Raw genomic sequence first — 5,189 nt, forward strand, 5'->3', positions numbered from 1 at the left:
TCTATTCATAACTTTTTCCACATAGTACGAGTATTTACATCATAATATTTCCTTGATGATGACACATTAATTAGTTGTATGATGTATCTTCACTGAAGAAGATATTACCGCACTCAGTTCTTCACATCAATCTGTATTAGTTATTTATGATTAATTGATAGTATATTGAAGTAAGAATATGCATTATCTAATTATGATTAAGACGTAGAAGTGTGTAAAAGATATATAAGATATATATTCAATGATATGGTGTTCCTACTGCGGGTATGTTTTACTCGGTGTGCTGAAGTGTCCGTAGATGGTGACACTATATAAAAGAAATAGTCTTGAAGTAATTTTTTTTGAATTTCTGTATTTAATATGAAAAGCCTACAAAAAATTAAATGGCTTAGAGTATGGAACCCGTAAGCTGTTCAAGGATTTAAAATGGAAACCATTTAACTGATTGATTGTTTCTTTTTTTTTCAATCATGTTATTTGTGGTATCTTTCTTTGGAAAGGTTTTTGACTTATATAATCACCTATTGTCCTTTCATAATTAATATACATATATTGACAGAATATGTCAAGTCAATATTAACATGAATGGTTCTTCATCTCTTGGTCATGTTTCAGTGATTGAACACATTGATTTTAGCTCACTAAGTATTGCATTCTTTTTCAGTAGATAACTCTTGCTTTCTTAATATTAAAATAAGTTTAGTCTTAATCCTTCAATTAATATCCTTCTACAAATAATTGTGATATATGTTGTCACATTGAATGGTTGTAGCCATTCTTATTGCTTCCTTGGTCCTATTTCACATATGGCTGAACATAGGGGTGAACAAAATCAAACCGCAAACCGAACCAAACCGAGTCAAACTGAAAAAAAACCCGATTAGTGGTTTGGTTTGATTTGGTTTGGTATTTAAAAAAAAACCCCGACTATAAATGGTTTGGTTTGGTATTAACTAAAAAAAGTCAGCCCGCGACTAAACCAATATATATATATATAATATTTTTAAAATGATTTTATACATAAACTTTTTTATTATAATATAATTAATATAATGTTCTTTAACTTATTTTATATTTTTTATTTTTTAAAATCAGATTTTGGGCTACAATTTTTATGCCCACTTCCCATAGATCACTTAGGTAAAAAAGCCCACAAACCATTACACCCAACCCAAGTACTGATGTTTAGTTCACTTCCAAAGTTAGAGAGAAGAAATTTTCGTTCACTTCCAAAGTTGAGAGAGAAGCAAACCCTACAGTCGCACATCTTGAGCTTTTCCTTTTCAATTCAAGTTCACTTCATCCGATTCAAGTTCAGTTCGTCCGATTCAAGTTTAGTTTGTCCCTACTCAGTTTAATTTCAAATCAACTCATCTTGATTTGAGGTAAGTCAAATCTCTATTTCAGATACTTTTTATAGACATAAGCTTTGAGATTTGGTTAATCTTTTTCATTTAGTTTTGTATCATAAGCTAATAACTATTGCTTTGAGATTACAACTTTCTATATCATGTGCAGTGACTCTTTTGGGATGGAAACTACACCTTCTGCACCGGATGTGGATGTGGAGATGATTATCAACATTCCTCCGACTATGCCAACGTCATCTCAACAGCAAGGTATAGGCACTCCTCATCGACGCGCTCCTCCTAAAAAGCAAAAAAGAACAACTCCTCTAGTACTTTCTAAATCTGGGAATACTGGTAGAGAGACGTCTGAGATTCGGGATCATTTCTCCAAATTTATTGCTAAATGAGGTAAATGTAGGGCAAAATGCAATTATTGTCCCAAAACCTTTGCTGCCGAAAGCATCAATGGGACTACTACGTTATGGACACACATAAATGTGAAATGTCACAAGTCCCCCTTTAGGTTCGTTGATAAGAGACAATCCACATTAAAACCTACAAAAGAAGGCTGGCTAGCATGTGCTTTGGGTTCTACTGAAAGGGTGGTGTATAATGGGATGAGATTAGGAGGGCCATTGCCGAATTTGTAATTATTGATGAGCAACCATTTAGAGTTGTTGAGGGAGAAGGATTTAAGAAACTAATGGCTAAAGCTTTGCCAAATTTTGAATTACCTTCTCGTGTAACTGTTGCTCGACATTGTTTGAAGATTTATCGGAGTTCTTTATCGTCAAAAACGGTAGAAGCTCTTATTTGTACTCAACGATGGATACGATCACCTTCTAAAGAATGCAAGTTTGAAGACCTTTTGGAGGAAGTCCAGAAACTTGAGGAAATTGAAGAAGGTAATTTTCTTCAATTCTTAATCAAATATGGTTCTGTTTGTTACTTTGTTTTATTTTATTTAGTACTCAAATTGTTTCTTTTCTCTCAGAATATCCAAACTCACCTTTGAGGATTGATTAGCCAGCTCTATTCCTGATGTTACAATTCATGATGGAATAGAGGCTTGTTTATTATTAATAGCTACTAGTTGTACGCAGTCTTTTAATTAACCAAGACTTCTTAAGTTTACTTGAGACAGTCGTGAATTGTAATAGTCTAGATGATCTTAGGGTATTACTCCATCAACTCTAATGTAGTTATAGTTTTGCCATATTCTATTTTGTATCTAATGCTATTGGAAGGAGGTGGAGTAAAGTAATGAATTTCTCTAGCAATTGTTTACTTGTTGAAGTTATTTTTTAGTAATTAACCTTGAATTTAAGTGTTGAAATTGGTGGCAAGCAGAGGCATATCAACTTGATGCCATGGGTTCCTTCTGTCCAGTAATATGGATATGCTTGTGTGTGTGCTAGTTTTAACAGGTATTCTGTCCAGTGGTATGAATATACTTTTGTGTGTTAGCTAATTTTAACAGGGGAAAAGTACTTGTTAAATTGAGCAAATTTAAATACTTATGAGAGTTTGCTCTATGTGCAAAATATGTTTAATCTCAATTATCTTTTGGCTTATCTCTTGTACCTCTTCATTTAAGTCGTAGTGTTGCCCATTGAAGTTGATTTGAAATTTAATGAACCGTTGGCCATTCTAAAATGCCGAAGAATCTTGGACACCGAACTACAAAAACCCGAGAAATTCGAAAAACCCGAAAAATCCGAGAAAATCGAAAGCTGAAAAACCCAAGTATTATTGGTTTGGTTTGGTTTATAAATATAAAAACCCGACACCTTTGGTTTGGTTTGGTAAAGGGAAAAGCCGAACCAACCCGACCTATGTACACCCCTAAGTGATAATATTGCATATTGTCTTATTTCTAGAAATAGCAAATTCTTGAAAACTATCCCTCTTCTTTTAACGAACGTCATTTGGTTCAATAAAACTTATGAATTTCGATTGCATAGCCTATTTGCAAGAATTTCTTCATTTTCTTGTACACATAATTGCACAGCGAGGCCGACAAACATCGAAGGAATCGCTAACTTCTCGCTTCGAAATAAGTGTGGTAAACGTAGAATTTTTCGATTTGAGGATCTAACCTGCTTTTAAGAGACTCCAATAGCTTTATTAATGTGTGAGGCCACATCCTCTGGCAGAAGGCAACCAGGAAGTCGTCCGGACCTGGGGCTTTATTATTCTGATTCTCATTCTTCAAACGTGATCTCCCGTCTAAGCCACAAATTGTCCTCCGCGTCCGTTTTTCAATTTTTTAGGTGCATTTGTCATCATCTCGATTCAGAATTTTATTTAAGTAGGCAGCAGCGCTAATACGTAATCTCCCATCACCCCACCCCCTATCACATGATACTCCGCCACATCATAAACACATCACTCTTTAATTTATGTACAAAATAATTTATGTACAAAAGATACAAAATGTACATTCAAACCCCTTGAAATTTACACCTTCTAGCTTCTTCAAATCATACACCTTCCAAAGAACCAACCCCCCCCCCCCCCCTAAAAAAAAAAAAGAAGGGAAAAAACCATACACACGCAAAAGAAAAGAATGTTCTCCACAATCCAATAAAAGGATCAGAACCTTATATAATTCATTGATTTTAACAAATAACACAAGCTTTTGGATTCTCCTCCCTGTTAGTGACATGATAGTACTGTGGCATGTAAGGATTGTAATTCTTGTAAACTTTTATAGATCTCCTACTTTTTCATTTTCATCTAATTCCTTTTTCTCATCTTCCTTTTCATCATCATCCTCTTTAGCTGGTCCTACACTTAGTATATCAGCGTACCAATTTTTTCTTAATTTCCCCAAAACATTAACTGGATCAACATATCCTATCACTGTTAATGTCTTCTCTCTCATATCAATTGCAATAGATTCTACCCCTGCAAAATAAAAGGTTTTTAACATATTTTCCGCTTAGCCAATATATTTACACCCGTTAGCCAATATACATTAGTTATGTATGGCCCGTTTGGCCCAGGCCCACTAGACTGGCCCAGGCCCACATATATCGGTCCTACCAGTCCTGGCCCGTTTGAACCACGGTTCCGGGCCAGTCTCGGTCCAGGACCGGCCCACTTGCCACCTTTATGTATGGTATATGTATCTGCCAGCTATTTTAGTTAATTTCTCAATAAACAAAACAAAATAAAGAAAGAAATTGATGAATCAAATCCGTATGATGTTTTTTTTTCAAAAAAAACTTGGAATAAAAGGAGGAAGAAAAAATTGATCAGTCAAATTAGTACCTGGGAGAGCTGATACTGCTTTCAGTGCTTTTTGTTTGTCTCTATCATCATATATCTCTAATTTAAAAACCAGTTTCTGCAAGGGAAAAAAAATTCCAAATATTGTTAAAGATTGTTATATAGATGACTACGGAAATATTAATTCGTAAGGTCTAATAAAAGGATAAGGAAATTTGTACCTTCATTTCAGCAGCTGGTGAGTAGAAATGTAGACCAGACAGTAGTTGAAGAATCAACTCCAAGAAATAAATGGATGAGGAAGTAAAATATAAACTTAGAGATGAGGACGAGGATGTTATCACCGGTCAATATAATATACTTAAATGATTAATTATTTATCACGTAATGTTTTCAATTTTCATTTTTTTGAGGAAAAAAAACATTTTGTACGTAGTACAAGGGAGAGTGAAGACATGCAAATGGAAATGGAAACGATAAAATAACACTAGTATATTGAAATAATGCAAAAAATGGTCAACTTTAAGGTGAGGAGAGGGGAGACTTGATCAACATCTGGAGCAAGGTAATGGATTTTATTGGTCTAAATTAAATACATTTAGATGA

At 34.3% G+C, this 5,189-nt stretch overlaps 1 pseudogene; it reads right to left on the reverse strand.

The window, feature by feature from the left end:
* Positions 1–3,942: 3,942 nt before the first annotated feature.
* Positions 3,943–4,899, reverse strand: LOC109216754 (annotated as a pseudogene).
* Between the last annotated feature and the right edge of the window lie 290 nt (positions 4,900–5,189).

This window comes from Nicotiana attenuata, unplaced genomic scaffold (assembly GCF_001879085.1).
Source record: "Nicotiana attenuata strain UT unplaced genomic scaffold, NIATTr2, whole genome shotgun sequence".
NCBI classification, from domain to species: domain Eukaryota; kingdom Viridiplantae; phylum Streptophyta; class Magnoliopsida; order Solanales; family Solanaceae; genus Nicotiana; species Nicotiana attenuata.